Below are 26,385 nucleotides of genomic sequence, written 5' to 3'. Positions count from 1 at the left end.
AGTGTGGGGAGTAGGGTCAACCCTTTCAGGGGGCTCCTTGACATGTGGTCCTGACTACTGCATGCCTCCCTGCTGGACCTATGGTCGACAGACTTCTGAACTGGGATGCCCTGTTGGAGGTGATCAGGGGTGCTCCCACTTTGCGGTGTCCCGCACTGGTGAGGAGAAAGGGTGCTGACCTACCTGTAGGTGCCCAGGTCCATTGGTGTGGGATCAGTTCTTCTCAAAGTCCAGTATGATGCCACGGTGGGGGACGTGCACTGTTTCAGTGGCTCACGTCCGTGGATGCAGTGCAGGTGAAACCTGTGCTGCATGCGGTGGTGTGATGAGCGCACCTGTGCCGAAACGCGTTGGGGACCCCCAGACACCTCCTTATCTTGAACCCACCTGCATCTACATCCGCCCCAATCTGGGCACCTGAATGGCAGCAGCGGCACTTAACCGGACATGACACTGGTCCCCACTCACACCAGCCTCAGCCTCTGCCAAACGACAGCGCTGCATGCGCTCATCACACCACCGCACGCAGCACAGGTTTCACCTGCACTGCATCCACGGACGTGAGCCACTGAAACAGTGCACGTCCCCCACCGTGGCATCATATTGGACTTTGAGAAGAACTGATTCCACACCAACGGACCTGGGCACCTACCGGTAGGTCAGCACCCTTTCTCCTCACCAGTGCAGGATGCCACAAAGTGCCCCTGATCACCTCCAACAGGGCATCCCAGATAAGAAGTCTGTCGACCATAGGTCCAGCAGGGAAGCATGCAGTAGTCAGGACCGCATGTCAAGGTGCCCCTGAAAGGGTTGACCCTACTCCCCACACTGTGGATACGCCCTGTCACCCCAAATCACCAACAACTGGGCTGTGTGTGCTGCCACAAACCATCTAAGAGACATTTATCTTCCAGGAGCACTGTGCCTCCTACTGAGTAACTACCACCTTCTATGTGCACACTCAGATACAAATAAACGTATTTGTTTCTTCCACCATTCATCCAGCCTCCAGTATTTCTGTTCTACAACAACACATCCACCACAACACACAGCCATCTGCTCCACCCAAACTCCCCCCATTTTTTTCCCTCCTCCCTCTCCCCACCAATACACACACACAACCAAGGAGCGCACGTACCCTCCAATCTTACCAATTATATGTATTAGACCATCGTGTTAATTAATGGAAACTAAGAAGTATTACATACATTATTCAGGTGTGAAATCTGCCATCTTTTGCTGAGAACCAAGTGTTTCCTAAAAATATCCATCATTCCAATATTTCTGAGACCATTAAGAAATTTAAGGGACCATCTAGTACACAGTGACTTTACTAGGAGAAATAGAAAACAACCAGTAATAACAGGTTCATATAAATGTGAGGGATGTAAAGCATGCCAATTTATGATAGAGACTTTGGAATTTAAGGATAAATTCCATAAAATACATAAAATTCAGGACTACATCAATTGTAACACATCAGGAATTATCTATTGTATTAAATGTCCCTGTGAGAAGAACTATATAGGCATGACGACTAGACCCCTTAAACAAAGGACCTTAGAACATGTGGGCAATATCAGGAATTCCATCTCTGATCTAATGAAAAAGAAAAAAATTAACATCTGTCACCCGACACTTTCACGATTTTCATCAGAATGATTCTAAATTATTGAGTCTTTGGTATTGAAAAAGTTCAATTGGGTATTAGGGGTGGAGATCTAACACAGGAATTATTACGTAGAGAAGCAAATGGACTTACCAAATGGGAGGTCTCAATCCTGAAGAGCTTAATGAATTTATTAATTTTGGGGCATTTTTATGAAATAACATCATGACAAAACCTTCTGATAGACTATACTACTAACAAGAAGAAATTATATCATAACTATATGAATATGGGATTATTCCTACACATGAATAATTGTTGAATATACTATACACTGTATTTTATATATTTAAATCATACAAGATCTATATATGAATTAAAATATACTTTGACAATTTATTGGTTAATTTTATATTTAAGCATATATTTGGTGGGTTCTTATTGGATTTTATTTACACAATCTTGTTATATAATTTGCACCTTATTAATCTCACTTTTTATTATTCTAGTAGTAGTATTGCACTATTTATGTCATTTCAATTATATATAATATTATTATCTTGTTTAAGCACCTATGAATTTCACTTTAAGATACTTATAATTATTGATGTCTCCTTAATTTTAATTTTATGTTATTGATAAATCTGTGATGTCGTTATAAATTATGAGTTGCACTCTAAATGACACTAATATTTATTCACTTATGGTAAATAATATATAAATATATCTTGATTATAATAAGTGGGTTTTCACTTTGTTTAAGCACTTTGTTATACATTTTATAAATCCCACACTTAGATAATTGATAGCGATGCTATTTAAACTGTGTTAATTCTATATACTATATATGATCGTTTAGGCAATATTTGTAACAGAAGGCTATATCAATAGTTTAAATTTTGATACCTACTATACTTATAATTTTATTTTCTTTCCTTTTTTATTGTAATAAACAGAATAGATATCACTAGACACTTCCTTTGGATTTGAGGATAGAGCCATCAATCATCCTTATTCAATCTGATTGGAGGAATAAGCCATCAATCATTCAAGATGGAGATGATTGGTTATGCACTCATTTAAAAGGAGAGGCAGCCCACAGTACAGGTTGCCCCTATGACTAAGCCACCGGCGAAACGTGCGTAAGGCTAGGGAGGACACGCTGCTTGGCATCTCCTCTGTTTTAAGAGACAATACCTATGTTGTGTTAAAAAAATGTATTTGATACGGCTTACCACTGTTCAATGTTACTATCCTGAATACACTCACTATTATGTGAATACTCACTCACTATTATGTGATGTCGCTGACTCCACATACCAAAATGGAAAGATATATGCTGTGCTGAGAGCTGAGTCCATACTGCCCACCACCGCTTAAAATCATTTGTTTGCATACATGTGAATCATTTACTATTGTGTATTGCCACTACCTAAATATACCATAAGAACTATGAAATGCTATATATTATGTTGAAAACTGAGTTTACGCCGCTCACCACTGACCAAAATATTGCTCCTAATATATGGGAATTACCATTGTGTAGTGCCGTTGGGTATATATGACAATAATTGTGGAATGATTGATGCTGGTTTGTGAGCTGATCTATAAATTAACATTGCTTATCATGGCCTTGCTTCTGCAGCTTTAAACATACGGGAGTTATTTATCATCACATGACGCTACTGATTATACATACCATAATTCATGGTGTATGAAAAGTTTAATATACAAATAACAGTGCATACCACTGCCTATCACTGCAGACTCAAATACACATGAACCACTTACTAGTGTGTGATGTCGTCGGGTATACAGTGCATCCGGAAAGTATTCACAATGCTTCACATTTTGCACATTTTGTTATGTTACAGCCTTATTCCAAAATGGAATAAATTCATTTTTGTCCTCTAACCAGGGAATATACATTTCATCATAATCATTTGTAAGTTAGTCCTGTTCCGTGAAAAATCAAGCGGCTGATATAGCACTATGTGGTGATTCACAATTCCGCTCCATGTGTAGAGAGGATACATTGTTTCCAAGCTGTCATAAGATACTATTGAAACATATTACAATGTGATACAGTTATAAGAATGAGAAACTGGAATAGATATATGATGGTTACAGAACGATGTACCACTCTATAAAAATATACCACACCAATAACTGTCATTAACACATTGTACCGATTAAGTTACTAATAACAGTATGCCATAAATACACATGGTTACAGATTTGAAATCTGAATGAATCTCAGATAATCTCTCTGATAGGTTGTGTACAGAAACACCTACGTATATGAATTACTAAATATATGAAAAAGAGTGTTTAACACAACTGATCTATGAGGACAAACATGGAGAATAAATACACAACACAGGTTTTTGTCAATATTTTAATCACCTTATTTTCTTGCACATATTTATTTTATATATTTCGCCTTATTAAAAGTTCTGTTTTAATTCAACAAACCAGATACTCACTGCATAATGCAAACTTAATATAATCTGTGTGTGCCCACTATAAGAATACTTTTTCTTGTTTTTGACTTAGATTATGATATATTTATTCTTAGGTGCACCTCCCCAAAACTTAGAATATAATATTTAAGATTGTGGAATATATTAGGGGAATAGATTTATAGAAATACTAGTTCCTGTGCGGATATTCCTTGTACCCTGTTTGACCATTTTGAACTTACAATATGTATTCTTTTATGTAAAGGCACAGAGGTATGAAAATTAAATTGGGTATTGTTAAACCCCTCTTTGTTCATAATAGTCATTTATATACTTAACTTGACAATCTTATAGTTATTACTATCCATAACTTGACAATCCTATAGTTATTACTATCCATAACTTGACAATCCTATAGTTATTACTATCCATAACTTGACAATCCTATAGTTATTACTATCCATAACTTGACAATTTCTTTAGCTCCTTCTAAAATGTTGTGAATCTCAATTTCAATTAATATAAATGTCAATAATTCTATGCATATTATGCTGTTAAACTCTATATTGGAAATAAGTGGATAATGTTTTTACTATTTGCATAATGTTCTGAATAAGGTTGTAAATTCCATGTATACAATAATTTGTGCGACACCCTTCTTATGGACTTTTTATGTTTTATTTTTAAGATTAACCCCACAGGATAACTGTGTTTTTGATCCCAATTCAGTAACTACATCAGTACGAATACATGCTTTAAACCTAAGGGTGAATCATCCATGTTCAAATGTGGAAACCCTGTAAACCTAATCAGCACCATCTAAAATTGTATTGGTACTGTGCAAAATGTTTTTTTATTGTAATAAATTGTATTATGTTTTCATAAGGGTGTCAATAGCTTTTTATCCACAAACTACTAGGTTTTTATGAGAATGTTTTTATGCTTCAATAGTAGTATTTAGAAGCGTTTATCCAGAATGGCCTTTTCTTAATTCTCCGGTATAAACTATAAAGTTACTTAGGTGCCCACTCACAGACCTTTTTATATATATATATATATATATATATATATATATAAAATGTTTACCATATCTATGCATTGCATGTCACGGCTACAGACTCTTGAGACTCCTGAGGAGTAACAGGCTTAACAGTTGGTACAAACTGAGGGGGGTTTAAGGAATAACCTTCTCATGAAATAGCACTGGCATGCAATGTTAAAAGTAAACAAGATTTATTCAAAGACAAGACTGTGCTGAAAAGTTCTAGATACTTAAGCATAAAGTCTCCATAAAGCAAAGTTCGTATTATCACAACAAGCAGGTGTCAGGATAGCCACGCAAGAACTAAAGTTCATATAGCACAAAGTTCATATCATACCAACTAACAGGTTGGTTCATATCATACCAACTATCAACTGACAAAGATCAAGTATGAAGTGGTGTGGGGTTGAGCCCCGGGATGTGACAGAAATCCGGTATGGAGTTGAGCCCCAAGGTGCAAAGGAGATCCAGTATGAGGAGGTACTGGGGTTGAGCCCCAATACATGAAGGAGGTCCGGTGTGGAAAGGTGCAGGGTTGAGACCTGAAGTGCAGTGAAGATTTCATATGGGGTTGAGCCCCAAGACGTGATGGAGGTCCGGCGTGAAGGGGTGCAGGGTTGAGCCCTGAGATGAGGCAGAGGTCCGGAGTGAAGAGGTGCAGGGTTGAGCCCTGAGATGAGGCAGAAGTCCAGAGGGAAGAAACTTTTATGATGCAGTTGACAACTGTTAGTTGAAAGTAAACATGAAGAGACATGAAGAGACCATGAAACGGCAGCAAAGCTAGGCTAGTAGTACAGCAGAGACTACCAGCAGAGTTAGGTTTAGTATTGCAGCAGAGAGTTCAGTAGCAGCATTGGGATCTGTAGTGCCATCAAGCATCTGTAGCAGAACCGGGTAAAGAGAGTCCACAGCATATATCAAGTACAGCGAGGATCTGCCAGGAGTCCAAGAAAGAACCTGAAGGCAATGTTGCACAGACAACAATGCTTAGTTAGTAACAGACTTTTAAACCAGGGAAGCTGCGCACAGACTACCTCCCTGATCCCCTCAGTCACCATCATCCCCCCTCCCCTGCTCCAACCAGAGCACAGTATTCAACCATTGTTATGTAGATTCAATAAAAATGTTTATCTATGGGGGCGTGGCTTGGCTGGCTTCGAGAGCAGATGTGCTCTTCCTATTCTCCTGCAGCCAAATGGCACTTTTAGGGGACTTTCCCATCACCAGTCATTCTACATAGTGCCCCTATACTATCTATAAGCCTCGGGGCTTCATCAAGCCACTTCAAGACCTTCGGTGGGTCCCTGTGTTTGGGCCTTCTTCCCTGTTGAAGCTGTGGCCTCGAGTTGGGGACTGCCTATGCCTGCGGTCACAGTCGGCTCCAGTCCATTCAGTGACCTTCCAAGGAGTGCTGCCTTGCACCCCGGACTCCTCCACATAATAGCAGAGATCACCGCTTTGGGCGCCCAGTGGCCTGCTCCCACAGACCGCCCATTGTGCTGGCTGCACTCCGGGCTCCCTTCCTCCCACCTCTCCTATGCTGTGGCCGTGGACCCACGCAGAGGGCCAGCACCATCCTGCTCGGCTGACTGTGTGATCGCGGCTGGAACTGGATTGCCAGCTCCTCTCTCTGCCATACTGCCGCGGACTCCGGCATCCATCAATAGGGCCTGTTACATAAAGCACTAGGTGCTCTGAGGACCTCACCATTTTGTTGTACCTTGGCCTCTATAAGACTAGAGAGGCTGGTCCTGGTGTTCTGGATTGCCTAGCCATATTGTAGTGCAGCTCACTAAAGCCATCATCTATTGACCTGCCCATGGCCATGGGTGTCTGTGCACTCACAGTTCCCGGTCCTTTCACGTCTTCCCTCAGGAGTCCCCCAGAACCTTTCTCCGGTCTCACCAGGGTCAGGCTTAGGCCCCCAACATACAGGGCCACCACCACCTTGACCTTCCAGGTCTGATGCCCACTTATAATTATCTACTTTTTTTTCTCTTTACTTGACTTTATACTGATGTTTTGCTAGGGTGCAGACCATCAGTCCCCTTGGTGTTCCCCCCTATTTTCTGAAGTAACTACCTGCTCTTTCCTCTCGAGAAGTCACAGCTTTGCATGCCTGTGGGTTCTGGCACACCCCAAGGGGTATATTTCCCTCCTGTGATACTGTCCTGGGCCCTCTGTCTCATGCAGAAGTCTATTGCCAAGACACCTAGACATCTTGCAACATTTTACCAGGGGCACAAAATCCACTCTGCAAAGGAGTCCTCCCTCTCCGCCCTTGCTTACTATGGATAAAGGTGATTCCCTACATCTGACACCTTCCACAAAGGAAGATATTCCTTAATCATGGATTTCAAAGACTCTTTTGAGACCAAACTGGATAATGCAGTTCTTTTTTAAAAAAGCTCCTTCACAGCGGGAGGGGTATGCATTTTTAGATGGGGACTTCAACTGTGTCATTGATCCAGTAATTGACCGCACTGCCTCCCGGCTTCGCCCTAGAGCCTGCCCACTCTCCCGTGCTCTCACCTCACATATAAAAGAGGCTTCTCTCATTGATCCTTAACCCCACCTTGAAGGACTTTATATTTTATTCAGCCCCCTCTGCTCATATTCTAGAATAGACTTGCTCTTTTGTGGACCTCCAGTCTCTAATCATCTCACCAACTCCTTGATCCTTCTCAATCCCTGTTCAGATCATTCCATCATTACCTCTTTATTTAATTTTTTAGACACCACGGTTTCTCGGCCTCCATGGCGTCCTAATGAGACCCTTTTTAAAATCCCCCAATTCCAATCCAAGTTGGCTATGATTCTGACAGACTATTTCACTCTAAATATTTAGGATTCCAGCAGCTGTCCTCTAATATGGGAAGCTCGTAAATCTGTAATCCATGGCCATATCATTAGTTACGCGTCTCACAGAAACGGAGAGCACAAGCAACTCCTGCATTCTCTTACCGATCATGTCCACTCACTTGAATCTCTTCACAAATGCACCCCCATGGACGTAAGACAGCTTACAACTGCTAACTCATCTCGCCAAACGCCTTAGGACTAAAAACGCTGTCTCTGCCATATCTGCGATTAAAGACTCCACAGGTTCTCTTCATTATAATCCATCTAGAATGAACTTTATTTTTAAAGAATACTATAACCAACTTTATAATGCTCCTGAGAGTGTAGGGCTCTCAGAAGCATTATAACGTTGGTTATAGTATTCTTAAGCCAATCATCTCTCCTCTTTCTGCGTTGGAATACTTAACTTCTTGTGCCCTCCCCAGAATCGACCTCCACTGCACTGAATCTTCCCATCACCGAGGAGGAAGTCTCCAATACCCTTAAGACTCAAAAACCCTCCAAAACACTAGACCCCGATGGCTTTCCCTTTTCTTAATACAAAACTTTCCATGCTTTCCTTGTCCCCCACCTCTCGATCACCTTTAACCAAATTTTTAGATGGCAAATTTTTCCATTCCGATACCACTAGAGCGAAGGTCACAGTCTTGCCAAAACTGGGTAAGGATCCCCAATTGGTCACCAATTATCGCCCAATCTCTCTGTTAAATACAGATCTAAAACATTTTGCTAAAATACTAGTGATTAGGCTGAATCCCATCCTTCCCTCAATAATCCACCCAGACCAGGTGGGCTTCATACCCTCCCGTCAAGCTCTGGATAACATCAGGTGCAAAGTTAACTTAATTCACCATAGTAATACGATCAAACTCCCCTCCTTACTCCTGGCCGTAGATGCAGAAAAGGCCTTTGAAAGGGTCTCTTGGCCATTTATGCTCACCACCCTTCACCACTTCTGCTTTGAATGCAAATTTCTACAAGCTGTACAGGCCCTCTATCATAATCCCTCTGCGTCTGTTTTAAAAGGGAAGCCTGTTCTCTCACTCTTTTAATATCTCGAATGAGACCAGGCAGGGGTGTTCACTCTCACCTTAACACTAGTTATTGGGCCCCTTGCCTGTAGGATTCGGGTCAATCCTGACATTGCCGGCATCTCTGTTGGAGACTCTAATTAAAAAATATCCCTTTTGCTGACAACATTCTCCTCACCCTGTCCAGTCCCCTAATCTCTTAACCAAACCTATTTCAGGAACTGTCAATTTATGGGAACCTCTCTGGTTATAAAGTAAACAATGACAAATCCGAAGCGCTACCTCTGCACATCCCAAAGTCAACTATTGCTCTTTTGCAGCTTCATTTCACTGTCACCTGGCGTAAGGACTCTTTGAAATACCTTGGAATCCACCTGACTAAGTCCTATGATAGCTTATATAAGGCCAATTTCCCATCCCTTTTTAGGTCTATTGAACAAGACATTGCCAGATGGCACAAGTATTTCATTTCTTGGATAGGCCGCATAAACTCAATTAAGATGAATGTTCTCCCTAAATTGTTGTACCTTTTCCAAACCCTTCCTGTCGTGGTTACTGCTTCTGTGCTTGCTTCCCTACAAACTTCCTTTGGCATATTAATTTGGAATGGTCAGAGACCGTGTTCACGTAGAGTAATTCTCTTCAAGAGATCTCTTGATAGGGGTTTTGGCCTGCCATCTATCTCCAAATATTATCAGGCTGTCCATCTTAACCAGTTGGAAGCTTGGCATTCTTCCAGGGGATCCAAATACTGGGTGGACCTGAAAGGGGAATTGGGGGGAGTAGATTCTATGTCATACTAACTCTGGCTTCCCCATAAACACAGATCTCCATCTGCTTTATCGGTTCTCTTGATAGCTCTTACCCTGTCTGTTTGGGATTCCCTGGCCACAAAGTTTAAACTATATACCTATCCCTCCCCCCAAATGCCCTTGTGGCAACATCCCTCATTTCCTCCAGGCCAATCCCATCATATGGCTTCTCTTTGGACAGCAGCTGGCATTACTTGCTTTCAACATGTGTCTGGCAGTTTTGCTCCTCAATCTTTTATGGAAATCCAGGTGAGGCATTCCTTACCCCCTTCTTGCTTCTTTCAATGCCTTCAAATTCAAAGCTTTGTAGACTCATCCTTTTCTTCTCCTGCTCTGCCTGGTGTTCCCACCCCAATGGAACACCTGTGTATTTACCGCCCCTTGGATAGAGGCACCATATCCCAATTGTACCACTCCATTCTTACCCCGGAACATCCACCCATGGCCACCCATGAACTAGCATGGGAGATGGACCTTGGATCCTCCTTGGGAAAGAGCAATTGGGAGGCCATGCGGTCAAAATGTTCCATTAGTGTTTCCATTAAGGAGACTTCATACAAGGTCTACTCCCGCTGGTATCTGGCTCCAGACAACTTAAATAAATGTTCCCCAATGTCTCACAGTTGTGCTGGCACCACTGTGGCCAGATTGGTACCTTTTTGCATGTCTGGTGGACCTGTCCAATTATTGCACCCTTTTGGGCTATGGTTAATTTGCTCATATCAATTGTGCCCTCACATCCTCCCATCTCTCCAGCCTTTCTACTCTTGTGTGCCCCAGTCTGTCAATCATCTAAGCAGGTCAACAAATTGATCCTACATATTTGTTGTGCAGCTAAGTAACAGTTTGCTAGGGCCAGGTAGCATCCCTCTCCGCCCTCTCGACAGAAATTAATAAACAGGATTTGGTACATTTCCAAAATGGAATACATAACTAGTCTTCAGAATGGCACAGTAGTCAGGTTTCATGATGTTTGGACACCTTGATATCTCTCTCAAAAAATGTTCCCCTCCCTGATCTGGCATCGTGGCTAACCCCACCAACTTTTTTTTTCTTTCTTTTGTTTTTACTTTCTCTCTTTTCTTTCTTTTCCTATCTACAATTTATTTTGTTGCTCTCATCTGTCTCACCTCCATCCTCATTGCCCTTCTCAACTCCCCACTCTTCCTGGCTCGCATCTCTGCCCATTTCATTCTTTCTATTTGGACAAGTTATTTTAAGTAACCTCCACCGAATATGGTCACCCTTTATGTGAATGGAGGTGTACCTTATAAAGTGGAATATACCACTTTCAAATTCACAAAAATCAGCCTCAATATTTCTGGTTCCAGTGCCTGGACACAACTCTGTAAACACTTAGTATTCCATCAACCGTGATAGACCATTCTGCAATGCAGGGAGAGATTCAGCAGGACTGTCCCAGGTGAGGATAATCAGCAGGCTTGGATATGCACAGGTAAACAAACCAAGCAGTTCAGCAACAGGGACCTCCACTTTTCTGGCTAAAGTGCTTGGTTTGTTTGGGCACCCACAAAACAAGCTACCATTGGGCTTAAGGTGGCTAACAGTGTTGTTAATCATCTCTACACAGGTAGGATGTCATTATCATCCACACCCTCATCAGTGTTAACATCATTATCACACAATGGGCCTGATTCAGACCCACTTGCGAGCGGCTGTCCGCTCGCAAGTGGGTCGATGTTCTGCACTGAGCATGCGCACGACGGAGGGAGCTCCGTCGTGCGCATGCGCCAGACGCGATGAGCGAAGGACTTTCCTTCGCTCGTTGTGTCTGATCAAAGGGGGCGTGCTGTCGATGTTGATTGACAGCACACCCCCTTTGGTGGGCGTGCCAGGGGCGTGCCTCCCTGACGGGGGCGTTCCTAAGGGAACGCCTACCGTCAGAAGCCGGCCCACTGACATCACTAGTGATGTCAGTGGGAGTGATTTTGGCTCTGATAGAGCCAAAATCACTCCGGGCCTTGCGGTTGAAAACCTCAACCGCAGGCTCCGGCTCGCAGTTCCGATGGTCGCGATGGTCAAGACCATCGCGGCCATCAAACTGCACGCTCGTATAGGCTGTGGGTGGTGACCCACAGCTATACGAGCATCCAGGAGGACGCTCCATAGTTATGGAGGACGGCCCTCATTCAGAGCGTGCGCTCTGCTCAGAGCGTACGGCTCTGAATGAGGGCCAATATTAGCTCAACCCTACTGGAATCCACCCTTACAGAAATCTCTGTACTTTGTTGCAACTGGTGACAAATGTTTTCCTCATGAGTTTTTCCACATTTTGAGGAAGTAGCCTCCTATGCAGATTGCTCTCAAGGTTCCCGGCTGTGCTAAACACTCTTTCCGAGTATACATTGGAGGGTGGGCAGCTTAAGTACACCAAAGCTAGTCTGTACAAGGGAGTCCAAAAATATTTTTCCTTCCATTAATCAATAGGGCAGGCTAATTTGTGCACTGTCATTAAAATAATCCTCCATCATCCTTTTGATGCTGGGTGTATCAGATTGAATCACTGCAAAGGTGTCAATAATTGCAGGCAAAACCTGACCAGATGTCAAGATAGTGTTTCACTTTGGTGTACTGAGTTGACTCATGAGCCACACCTCCAGTGGGTCTCTTGGAAAAGGTCATTCATTTCCTGGAAGCAGTAGGTTTTTTTTGTAGTAACAAAAAAACAACACAGTGCTGCTGTTCACTCCTATGGAGCTTTTTTTTGTATACCTCACAGATTACTGCAACCAGCCAACAGTACACAGTGCCCCTGCCATGACCGTGCCCCTAATCGTTTTTTCGATTTACAAAGTGCCCCTATATGTACACTATCCCCCCCGCTCTCCAGTGTGAAATGGTGCCCAATCACGAGGGAGGGACTTTAATATGCAATCCAAAGCATGCTAGATCGGACACTGAGAAAATTAAGTTTTGAATAATCAAAATGAAAAACTATAAGATGGTGGATAAATCAAATGATAGCAACTAAGGCGTGTATTCAATTAGCCGCGGAAAGTCGGAATCCGCAAAAAGGTATGGCCGATTGCAACTTTTTGCCAGGCGGAAATTTTATCTCCGTATTCCATTGCAAACACTTTTCACGTATGCAAAAACGCAATGCAATGTAACACGCGAAAAAGATTCGCCTATGAATAGGTATTGAAAAAAAGTGGATAGTCTCTATTTTTGGGTGCAAAGGTCTAGAAACCACTCTGCACCCTTGGGACAGCCCCCCAAAGGATAACTGCATGAAAAACCCCTAAAAAGCAGAGGTACAGCCCAAAAAATTACTTTGAAAAAGGGGACGAACAGGTGCAAAGCGGGGGTGTAAACTAGCAAAATAGACTTTTGGGGGGGTCTGCAAATATGGGTGAGGTGTTATTTTGCTTGCAGGTGCTTGCTGAAGGTGCGTTTTTAAAAAAATGTAATACTACACTTTTTCGATTTTTAACCATGCTTGCACCCGTTTTCAAGTACCCCAAATTTGACAGGACTACTTATTTTCTTGAAAAAAAAACTGCTTAATGCTATTCTTCACCACTTGGGCAAAGACGCTAATTAGAGGCAATTGACAGCACTTATGTACCCCAATTAGCTTCAGTAGGGCTATTTGTGGACATCTATATTGATCCCCAATGTTAGTGCATCTTTTGGGGGGTGTCAGGCTGATTTCTCCATTTTTTACAGCACATTTCGCCTGTTTGAGTTTTGCCGGAACGCGTTTTTGCATCATTTGGAATTGAATACGGTGAATAGTGGAGGCGCGCATGAAAAGTTTTCGCAGCCAAAACTCGCTATGTCGGCAATAAGTACGGCCTGCAAAAAAGTATCGCGGGTGCGAAACTAATTGAATACGGGCCTTGGTGTTTGCCCATACAGTAGTCAGTACAATTGTCTTTAAATCTTTAATAAAATGGTAATTTGTAACAATATCTTTCTATCCCTTGAATTTTACTAGTTTATGTCAAAATCACTTAAAGAAGCTAAAACAAGAAGAATACAGTTGAGAAAATGAAAACCCTATGTAAGTTTTTTTTTATGTTACAGTCTAGTCCCTTTCCGCCTTTGGGAAACTTTCCATAATAAATCTTTTTACACTTCATGTTCCCTGGAAACATTTAGAAGCCTTTTTATTAATAATGGCTGTCAGCTCTCCTTTTGACCATACACCAAGATAAAAGAGTTCTAGGAATTGCATTCAGCTTTAAACCAATGTGTAGCATCAGTTTGACAGCAGTCTCCAATAAACAGAAATGGAAACATTTCCATTGAAGAAAAACCAACCTTGTTATATTTGACCTTTTTTTGTTAGATTTCTTAAGGCATATATCAGCACCACAGTTATTTTTATAGCTTACAGTATGTACACATGCCAGTTTTGTTTTTTATTTTTGTAACAGTTTTACCTATCTGAAACTTATACTTTTACTTTTTAATAAACATATGTTTGATCCTGTTCTTATAAGGAAAAAATATATTCTTATTTTACTGTAATGGGCTGGTTTCTGGCCAAAGCTTTGATAGTGATATAACACATAATCAGATTCTGTTTTAAAGTTCTACATTTGGCAATCAGAAAGATATTGTATTTTAAAATCCCTTTTGAGTACATTGTAGCCCTGCAGAAGAAAGACATATGATGTATCTAAAAAGATTTACTTTTCCATAATCTAGTATTTTTAAAACTGCAAACATACAAAAAAATGTGACAAAAAAATGTGCTAAAACCAATATTCAAAAAGGTTTTCTCCAAACACATGTAAATAAAGCATATAAAAAAACACAATAGTGTAATAGTGTCTCTGGAAATTTTTTCACCAAAACCCATAGCAGGAGGAACTGAGTGCTGCTTTACACAGAAACCAAATTCTAATGACAGAAGTGCTCCCCTCAAAGCTCAGCGCACTTGTACTGTAGTGTATTTTATTGCTGTGGCCAATGTATTGTGTTTTATTCCTGTGGAGGCCAATGTAGTTTGTTTTATTCATGTGTAGACCAATATGTGTGTATATTTTTATGTGAGAGCCAATGTTTATGTTTTTTCATTAGTCACACGCGCCGCATCGCCGTTTAGTGTGCCTTGGCAATTTTAAAATCTTGTGTAGTGTGCCTTGAGTTGAAAAGGTTGAAAATCACTGCTCTACAGTGTCCCATGCAAACATTTTTAGTTTTTTTCTTGTTGACTGAGAAAAGCAATTTTCCCAAAATCAAGATTGTGATAAATTCAGAATCAGTCTCCTAATTTTCTTGTGAAGTTTTCACTTAAACACTTTCTATCCCTAACAGAAAGTATAGGGGCTATATATGAATGATAAATGATGCAGAAGGGATGGTTTTTCCTGAATTAGGCACATCAACGCTGCAAACCACGGTCCCCATTATTCTCAATGGGGGTTGAGTTCTGGGCCTTTTTACCAAGTTTTGAAAAGCTTAGTCTTTTAGAGCTGTGCCCTGATAACTACTGTAACGCAATCTCCTGATGAAGTCCTTAGTATGCAAACGGACAAAATGCATTGAGGTACACCTCCAGTTGTGCTGTTGCAGTCATATTGCTGCTTTGATTTCTGATGTTCAGATGAGCTCTACTATTTTAACTTAAAGGTACGTTTTTTTTTTTGTATAATCTGTTTTTATTGAAATCAAAAATAGCATAATACATATATGGCCTACATAAACACCAAATAAGTACAAATAATAATACAAATTCAATGGACAATTATAGTCACAAATCATGTAGTAAAAGAGAGAAGAAAAAGTCCCAGATCGACTAGTATTTAATCGTACTTTCGAACATTACTAAATAAAGTAAAAACAAACATAATTAATAAAATAAAATATACAAAAATTGAGAAAGAAAAAGTATATATAAGGAAGGAAAAGGAATGGGGAAAAGGAGAAGGTCGCTATGTCCTAAGAGGCGTTGAGATATGTATTTTGTATTCAGAAGACTCTTTAAAATTCAGCCAGCCATGCCAAGTGATTGTAAAATCTGAGGGAGATGATTTCAAAGAGGAGAGATCTTCCATAAACATATACTGATCTACTCTCTGAAACCTTCGAGAGATAGGAGGGCAAATCGAAGATCTCCACTAACATGGTACAGTAGCCTTCGCAGCATTCACCAGATGATGTAACAAGGATTTTTTGTATATGGAGACAGGAAGGTTTGACAAATTTAGTAACCAAAACTCAGATTTATCAGATAAAGGAAGACCAGTGATCAATTCCGATGTCTGTCGAACCTTCCTCCAAAAGTCAGCAATTATTCTGCATTGCCACCAAATATGGAGAGGGGTGCCTACTGCTTGACTACAACGCCAGCATAAATTAGATAGATTTGGAAACATCCGGTGAATGTGAACTGGGCACCTATACCACCTAGCCAAAATCTTGTATTGAGTTTCCAAAACTTGGAGTGAAGAGGAACTAGCAAAGGTAAAACTAAATATTTGTGACCACTGGTCTTCCGTTAGTTCCCTTCCCAATTCACCATGCCAAGCAGAAACATAGGAGGGTATAGATGGATTGGAACACTAAAGACATAATTGATATATTAAAGAAATAAGGTGCCTTGGCGGATCTTCTGTCATACATAGAGCTTCAAACTTAGTCGAGATCCAGCGAGGACCGCCAGTATTAAGAGAATTAATATAGTGTCTTAATTGGAGATAAACCCAAAATGAACGGGATGGAAGTTGATACAATTGTTGGAGATCCGTAAAGGATCGCATCCCACTAGTTGTAACTAGGTGGGATAGACGTGTAATACCCGCTGTGGACCAACCAGATAAATTAGAGGCCGTAATACCTGGGGGAAAATCCGGGTTACCTACCAGCGGAGTAGGTAATGAAGCGCATGGGCTAAACAAAGGGGAGTTCCTAAATTTGTTCCAACAACGAAGAGTGGGACCTAGTGTCGGGTGAGACAGGGATGGACATTTGACAATCCAAGGGAGTACATGGGATGGTTTACCAACTGTATGACCCCCTATAAGCGTCCATTGTGTAATTTCAGATATTCTAGACATTTCAACAATCCTGGCCAGGTGGACCACATAGTAATAATTAAGAAAATGAGGAAGCTGAAGGCCACCTTTTCAGCGACTTTGAGTTAATACAGCTTGTGATAGTCTGGGCCAACCTGAACCCCAAACAAAGTGACCCACCAGACTTAATTAATTCCTTAAAAAAGGAGGCTGGTATAGTAATCGGCAACACTTGCATCAAATATAAGACCTTAGGTAAAATAGACATCTTAACCATGTTAATCTTACCCAACCAGGATAGCTTCAATAGAGACCATCTTTGAAAATCGGTCTTAAATTGTTTAATAAGAGGGGGAAAATTTAGTTGGTACAAATTATTATTTGAAGGGGACAAAAGAACACCCAAATATTTAAGACTTTATTGATTTTAAAATTAGAGACCTCACTAAATCTATTAAACTCATGCATGAGGGCAGGGAGAGAGGTCACCGGTGCAGAGATGGTAGCAAGGAGATTGTGGGCAAATAGTGCCAATTTGTATTCATGGTCTCCAATCTGCACACCCTTAATATCATTGTTACACCGGATAGCCCTCGCCAATGCCTCCATGCAGAACACAAATATTAGGGGAGACAGTGGGCATCCTTGACGTGTGCCATTGTTAATCGGGAAGGATCTAAGAGGGCCCCATTGACCCGCACTCTGGCAGTAGGAAAATGATAAAGGGCCAAAATACGGTGAAGACAGTGAGAGCCTAGCCCCATATACCGAAGAAGACCCTCCATGAACTGCCAATCGATCCTGTCAAAGGCCTTCTCTGCATCTGTTGATAGAAGGATATCAGGGTACCTAGTACCTTTAACATAATGGATTATATCAATGATCTTAGAGGTATTGTCTTTAGCTTCCCTATCCCGAACAAATCCCACTTGGTCTTCATGTATCAAACCAGGGAGAAGGAAACTCAACCTTTGCCAGCATTTTAGCATATAATTTTAAGTTATTATTTAATAAAGAGATAGGCCTATAGCTTGCACATTGGGCAGGATATTTTCCCTCTTTGGGGATTATTGAGATATGGGCCTCAAGAGTCTGAGGAGAAAAACCTACCCTGTCGGAAACTTCATTACAAGCTTTTAAAAAAAGTGGCAAAAGTATAGATCGAAACGTCTTATAATAGCTCACAGGGAAGCCATCTGGACCAGGGCTTTTTCCAAGTGGGGTATTTGACAGAGCTAAATCTAGTTCCTCGTAAGTAAAGGGACAATCAAGAGAGGTTGGATCACTCTCCTCAATTTGTGGAAAATCGACCAAGGATAGATAGTTTCTGACCACCTCCTGATGTGATAAGGGATTAGTAGGTGATTGTTCCTTTCGTAAATTATAAAGTTTAATGTAATAATTTTGAAAGGCGGCTGAGACTTGGGGAAATCCCGAACAGTATAGACATAAGATCGTAACCTCTGAGTTTTTAGTGCTCTGGCAAGCATTTTGCCAGGTTTATTTCCCCATTGGTAATATTTATGTCTGCATTTCTGTAGATCTAATTTAGTTTTATCTTGAAGAAGCTTATTAAGAGCCTGTCTCGCTTCAGTAAGTTCTCGTAATGTAGACTCATCTAAAGAAGATTTATGGGATGTTTCCAGGGATTTAATACGGGCCAAAAGTTGTTGCCATTGAGCCATCTTTTCCTTTTTTAGTCTGGAGCCTAACTGAATACAATGTCCTCTAATCACGCATTTATGCACCTCCCACACCATTATTTTAGCTATATCTGGAGCATCATTGATATCAACATATTAAGTAATGGCTTTAAGAAGATCTTTTTTAGTATGAGGATCACTAAGTAAAAGCTCATTAAAGTGCCATGTCCATGGTCTAGGAGTCATGTTAGGAAAACATATATTTGCAAAAATTGGGGCATGATCAGACCATGTGATATGACCTATATGACTATAAGGAAAATATTGAAGGTTTCTATGATCTATAAGAAAGTAGTCAATACGTGAGTATACAGAATGTGGGTTGGAATAAAACGTATAATCTTTAACTGTTGGGTGTTGAGTCCTCCATAAATCTATCAATTGATATTCAGAAAAAAGTTGACGTACTCTACGGTGATCTCGCAACGAGACTCGGGACGATCCCAAAGAACAATCTAACACAGGGTCTAAAGACCAATTGAAATCCCCACCTAATATTACGCTCCCCTCCCTCAATGGCTCTAAAAGTTTTAAGACCTTGTTAAAAGATTGCCTCTGTTTTTGATTAGGGGAATAAATATTCACAATAGTATATTTTTGACTATATATCTTGCATTTCAATATCTGACATCTACCTTCCACTAGAATGTGATGAGATATGTCTGAGACGGCAAGCCAACGAGAAAGGAGTATTAAAGGTACGTTTTAATGTGCATGTGTAATAAATTTGTCTAAAATGTATTACACCATTTGCTGTTTTTTTTTTTACTTCACATGTTATTGGCACCACTGAGATCATGGCTAACCAGAAGCTACCTTACTGATTCATTGTGCGGACACACCTGAGGAGTGTAAAAGGCTCATTTAGGCAAAAGAGAGATTTTTATGCTAAAACACAGGGTATGTGTGTATTTAGAAACAATTTATGGATCACTTTTAGATGTCTCTTTGTTATATTACAATTGGAGGCTCTTTGTTGTCTTTTGTCTCTATATTTCAGATTTACTACCTTTGTGAACCATATGATTTTGATCAAGAGATGCCACCTGGAAAATAGAGAGTTCTTCAACCTAGAAGAGTTTCTTCTCTAGTTTTAAGAGACTGATTTATTCATTGTTCATTTACTTTATTTATTTTGTTGGGTATGAACTTGAGTACATGTATTCGCACCACTGCTATTACTGTTTATAATATACACTGAAGTGCCAAAAGTCTTGGAATAAAGGGCTAGTATCGTGTAAGACCCCCTCTAGCAGGGCGAAGTGCAGCGACTCCACATGGCATGAATTCCACAAATGGACGGAAAACCTCTGGAGAGATGTTTACCCATGCCATCAGAAAGCTTCCCACAGCTCCCTGATAATTGTAGATACAGGATCTTGTGTATGCATGGACCTCTCTACCATGTTCCATAGATGCTTGATTGGTTTCATGTCGGGCAAACGTGGTGGCCACACCATTCATCAAAACTCTCCTGAATGCTCCTTGTACCAATTCTGGACAACTTTGGTCTGATGACATGGTGCATTATCCTGCTGAAATATTCCATCATTTCGGGGTACATGAAGTCTATGAAGGGCTGCAATGAAGCAATGCAACATAGTGTTTACCAGTGAATAATGTGTTCAAGCAAAGCAGTGGACACAACTAATGCCACATGAACACACCCCACTCTATTATGGAACCACCACCAGCTGTTGACAACTGGGACCGTGGTCTCATGAGGTCTGGACCACACTCGAACCCTACCATCAGTTCCAAACAACTGGATTCATGACTTTATGCCATTAATTAGGATACCATTCTGCTTTGTGTTTCTGGATTCTGTTTGCTTCTGCCATTCCCCACATTATCATCCTGCTATTGTTTCTGGACTCTGGACCTCATTCAGAGTCTCTCGCAAGCAGTCGCTTGCTCGTACGCCGAGTGAGCGAGAAAAACAAAATGGCTGCACTGGCACGGCCGGTCGCCCGCAACCAATGTGACGCCCATTCCTGAACAATGGACCTCCTCTAGCTAGCGAGCAATAGAAACTAGCAATTCAGCCACTCATTGTTTATTTGTTTGTGATGGTTGCGCTCACATGTGTTTTGGTGCTGCAGACATGTCATGTTTTGATGGTCTATCTAACAGCATTTGTTAATTGCTTGTTGTCAATTATGTAATTAATGAGCTAAAGTGTTGTTGAAGTGTTTTTTTTCTATTTACAATTTGTCAATAAACTTTATTGTTCAGATGTCATTTTCCAAAGCCATTTTTTTATAATGTTAAACCATTCATTTTTATTTTAACGGTTTATTTATTGCTTCATAATGTTTTGATGTTGTTAAGTTCTTTTTCCAATTTTTTTTTGTTTTTAAAGTATGGGTATTTTGCCATCTTAACTTTGCATTCGCACATAAATGACTTGAGCCAATCACATATGACAATATTAATGAATATTTATGTCACATGATTAATGCATTGGCCAATTGAAGTTAGCATATGTCAACTATGATAATAAATTAGCCAATCATTTTGCTTTTAAGCCATGTATATTTTGTGTTTACTGTAAAACATGCCACTGCCATCATGAGTGCGTCAGTTTTCACACGCCAGGAGCTGGCCATTTTGGTCGAGATAATGGACCAACGCTATTCCACTCTGGCCCCCCCATCCCCAATCGCATCAAAAAAGAGGCGTACGCAGAGGTGCATCGTCGCCTTCATATGGTGGGGTTTAGAAGGAGTGTCTCAGAATTAGAGAGGAGGTGGTCGGATTTAAGGAGATGCTCACCTATACTTCTCGCAAATTTGCGGGCGCAAATTCAACAGTATGGATTTGAAAACTGATTACCAACAAGAAAGGAGTTGGAGGTGTTGGTTACTATGTGCATGAACAATATTGTCCATGCACCCCGAAACATGGGGGCTGCACAGAAGGAACGGTTAGGGGACGAGATAGGCAGGGCTATGAATATGGAGGGGAACATGCACCGAACCAATTGGGAGGTTAGAAGACGCTATAGATTTGATAGTATGAATGTGGTTTACAAATTGAAGTGTAAAATGTACCAGTAATTTCTAAACTAATTTTAATTTTCAAAAAATAACAGATGGTTGGACTTCAAGTATTGGCTGAAGAGGAAGCTAGCAAATAGGGCGGACCATGCCTTGGGGACAGGTGGTGGTTCCACCCCTGAGTCCCTCAAATTAACATCTTTGGAAGAGATGGCTCAGGGTGTGTTGAGGAAGAGGAGGTAGTCGGCGTGTAGAATATAGACACTGACATGGCCGACTTTGCCGCTCCACATGGTAGAGAAGGTAATTGTTTTATTTTAAACACCCAGCACAAAGCAAACCATTTTTTTTAGACAAACAATACCAAAGCTGAATGTTTAAATTTTCTTTCTTTACAGAACCAGAGGAGGAACAGCCTGTTCCTGAGGTGAGGGCTGGGCCCAGCACATATGTAGGCTCTGCAGGGGATGACCCAATTTCTCCATCTGGGGACCCTGTGGAGCCCACTCCTGGGGCACCACCAGCCCAGGCCTTGTCTCTCCTCACCGAGTTGGTCGACCAGACTCAGGAGAATACTTCTGTTTTCCTGAGGATGGAGGCCACTCTGGTGAGGATAGATGGCAGGCTGCTGAGGGTGGCGGAGGCCCTGGAGACATGTGCTGCTGCCCAGATTCGATTGGCTGATGCCCAGGAGCAGGCAAACAGAATTGCCATGCTGGAGCGACCCTCCCTTCCAGAAATTCCAACAAGGACCACCACTTCTGGCAGCCCAAAAGCCACCCCCAAACTATGGCGTGCCCTACACAAAGGACAGCTCTTCTGATAAGACCTGTCCTTTGAGGTGTAAGGATTTCTGGGTTTTACGGCACATGCGTGGCTGTTGGCCATCACATAGGCAAGCCACGAAGGACCCTGGGAAGGATCCTATTGGATTTTTCTAGGGGAATTATGTGGAAAAAGCCCATATGCTTCTATTAGGCAACACCATCTACAGATGGTATTGTATATCAAGTAAAAGCTCCAGGAAGTTTTGCTGGCTTGATACATTTGGGGAATGCAATAAAACCTCCGAAAATGGCATTTTTTACCAAATTTTGCTATTAGTACATCTCGTCCCAAATGTGAACCCCTTGCTTCTATAAAAAACTAATATTAACTCCATCATCATAAACTAGCCCTATAACAGATGTTGAAATTAAGCAATGCTGTATCTACAGGAGGGAATTAAATATGGTACAGCAGATGTAAATGTATTTGTTTAAAATAAGCACATTTCTCAATCCAAGAACAGAATTTAAGACAAATGAAATATTTTGGACCATTCTGTGAACCATTGTAACTGATTGGTTTGGCTCCAACTTGCATCTTTAACCAAAACCATGTTTTTATACTGTATATCTGTTATCCATTACACCACATTTTGTACACTTAGACTTCATGTTTACTAATACAATATGTCATTTGTAGTATTGCACCTTAAAATGCTGTTTGGAATCCAAGAACTAACATAATATAGAAGGAGAGGGTGCTGGGGAGATTTATCCAGCTGTCCTAGGACAGTTCACATAAATAGCTCTCAGGTCTCCATCCGCTGCAAAGACAGTTTTTATATACAAAATAGATGACTGACTTGGGCAAATTGCCTGTTAAAACCCTAAATTAGAACCCAATATTTTCTGAGCCAAACACAATATTTCATCACACATTTCTGAGACATTATTATAGGCACAGTACAAGGCCTTCGCTTATGTTGTGGTGGGCGAAGATTCACATTAACCTATATTCTGCCAAAGTCAGTAATGGCTTGATGCAAGTTATTACTACTTTTTCTGGATGGGTTAACTGCCATATGTAAAAATGTTTATGGTTTTAGGAAACAAAGTGTTAAATCCTGTCCAAGGAACAAACACAAGAAAATGTGAATGGATAAATCAGGAGTCGGCAATCTTCTAATATCAGTGTGCCGACTAATCCAGGTAAGTGGTACCAACAGGGCCGCTGCTACCATTAGGCAGCTTTAGGCAGCTTCCTAAGGGCGCCGTCCCCTGGAGGGTACCTCTGAATCAATCAAACAGGAAACTGAAGGATGTCTCTGTACGAGACATCCTCCTTTTACAGTGCACTGGCATCAGCTGTGGGTCTGATCATATGCAGCCGCCACTATCAGGCTGTGCTGCATAGTGCCGCAGCCTCAGCGCTTCCTTCACGCTTGTTACTAGGGGTCTTGAGGGGCATCACCACGGCCTCCCCTCATAGCGCAGATACAACCAATCCAGGTGCTGGGATCCCAGCTCCTGACTACATGCCTGCACCTGGCTTTGTCGCAGTAAATCTACTGGCACCTGTTAGAGGGACCCTATCAATGAGGAAAGAAAACAACTTAAGGTACAGCAAGTAACCTGTGGCAGTTTCTGCAGGATCCTTCTTTCTGTGTGTGTGTGTATATATATATATATATATATATATACAGTACAAGTGGCCACCTGTATCCCCCTCTGGGAGTGGGGGCGCTAGGCTGAAGCTTTGCCTAGGGTGCCGGCAGACCTTGCACCGGCCCTGGGTACCAAGAAACAAAGATAAAGCATATCATTAATTGTAGAAAATATGTAATACATCTCAAAGCACACAACTATAAAGTGGGGGAAGTAGCGAGTGCAGCAGAATCAGAGTTGTTGGCAGACGACAAGACTAATATACCAACCAAGCTCTTAGATTCATTCAGTCTTATTGGTATTGTTTGCTATATGTAACTGAATAGCTAAATAAATTGCTCTATTAACTATAAACCATTGGAAACTAAATGTAAGTCTGGTCTTAGTTGCAAATTTTCTGAACCTTGTGCTTGTCATTTAAAATTGTTCCCCATGCCGCATCAGGCTCGCGTGCCAGGTGCTGTTGTCCACTGGCTAAAGGAAACATGCAAATATTGCATTATTCTATTGGAGCATACACAAGATCAGATTTGTCAGATTTGTCAGATGAACGATTGAACGATTTGAACGATTTTACCAAAGTTTTGAACGATTTGAACGATTTAACGATTTTTGACTGCATTAAAATGAATGGAATCGTCCAAGTCTGACTGCAAACACATCAGATGTCAGATATCGTTATCTGACAAACGGGAACGCGCATCGTTCATCGTCCATCCTTCAGGCATGGCAGATATGTCAGATTTTCCTTCAGATATGAACGACTGAACGATTTTTAAGTCATTATCGTTCAGATCTGAAGGAAAAATCTGACCATGTGTATGCACCACATTTGGATTTCTCAAAAATTGACAATGCATAGTTACTAAAGTTACCAAGTTATCACTGTTGTAGGATGTTAGTAACAACGGTGAAGATAGATGTCCCCTCTTCCATTTGTACAGTAGATTAGATTTTAACTTGGCTTTATATACTACAGGGCATCATGTAATGAAATACAATACAAGGGTTTAAGAGAGTTCCCCAAAATGGAATGTAGTTTGGAAGCCGATGGTCTAAATGCCGACCGATGGCTTCCAGGCTTTCTAATCCCAATGTGGAACTAATGACAGGCGTCAAAAACTCGATGCCTATCATTAATCAGATGCCAGGAGACCGACGCCCGGCATACAGAACGAAGGTAAGCCGGGCGCGGGCAGCCACACGGGGGGTTAGGTTTAGAGCTCCCGGGGGGAATTAGGGCTAGGCACCCCCCCAGGAGGGTTAGGTTTAGGCTAGGGGAAGTGGGGGTTAGGGTTAGGCACACCCGGGGGGAGGTTAGGGTTAGGCACCTCCCGGGAGACTTAGGTTTAGGCTGCGGGGAAGGGGGGGTTAGGTTTAGGCACTTAGAGGGGGGATTATGGTTAGGCACTTGGGGGGAGGTTAGGGTTAGGGGGAGGAATTAGGTTAGCAATAATTACCTTAGGGATGATCATGATTTTCACCCTTGCCATGCTGCCGCTGTCGGGATTTGAACCGCCGGCCCTGCATCTGGCAATAATACCTACTACACGCCCCAAAATACAAGGGCATAAGCCAACTCCTAAACTATTGTGAAAGGAACTTGACAAAAACTGCAGTGTGACAACACAAGGGTGATTATTATTATTTGCTATATTTAAACTGTTGAAATGTGAACTTTTCATTCTGAAAAGCATGGAAATGGATGTCTATGCTATGTGGATACTATTTGTTATCCTCTTACTAAAGGAAACAGGCTTGAATAGAGTGAACGGCTTGCCTGGAGTCTCTAACATTTTCCAGATTAATAAATACTGGAAATACCTGTCTCTTGCATGTATCTACATAACTATGAGTTGAATTGAATATTAGCAGTAGTCTGTTCATTGAAACTATTTTTTTTGGGCCAAGTAACTAGAGTCACCAAGATATTGTCCTGTCCCAACCAGTTATACCATGGTAATGTCATGTGGTTGTTCTTCAAAAGAGCTATGCCATCCTTAATGCCTTCTTCTACCATCACCTAAAATTCCCCTTAAATTGCAGCACACAGCAGTTACAACAGCAAGGACATATCTACCAATAAGAGGTGCTGAAAAGAGATATCCAGGTGCCGACAGTCAGCAGTATGCTTTAGTAGTTGCTGTATAATTTGGCATTAAGAGTTTACATTTCTATGATATTTATTATAGATTCTCAACTACAGTATCTGAGCTGGTTTGAGATTTGATCTATCCAGCACATCTCAAAGTAGTTGTACTTTTGTTCAAACTAATTTCAAAACAGTTGTAAATTAGTTTGGCTCAACCACTGTAGCAGTGTTCCTTACCCAAGTGGGGAAATGTCTTTTAGGCTTTGCTGTATTAATCTTGCTGCATGGGAGCGAGTGCTCAGCTCTTGTGTAACGGCTCCTGTGTATAGATGACGAAGTTGATGAAGATAGC

Source organism: Taudactylus pleione, unplaced genomic scaffold (genome assembly GCF_031769625.1).
Source record: "Taudactylus pleione unplaced genomic scaffold, aTauple2 ptg000352l, whole genome shotgun sequence".
NCBI classification, from domain to species: domain Eukaryota; kingdom Metazoa; phylum Chordata; class Amphibia; order Anura; family Myobatrachidae; genus Taudactylus; species Taudactylus pleione.
This window is presented reverse-complemented; position numbering follows the sequence as displayed.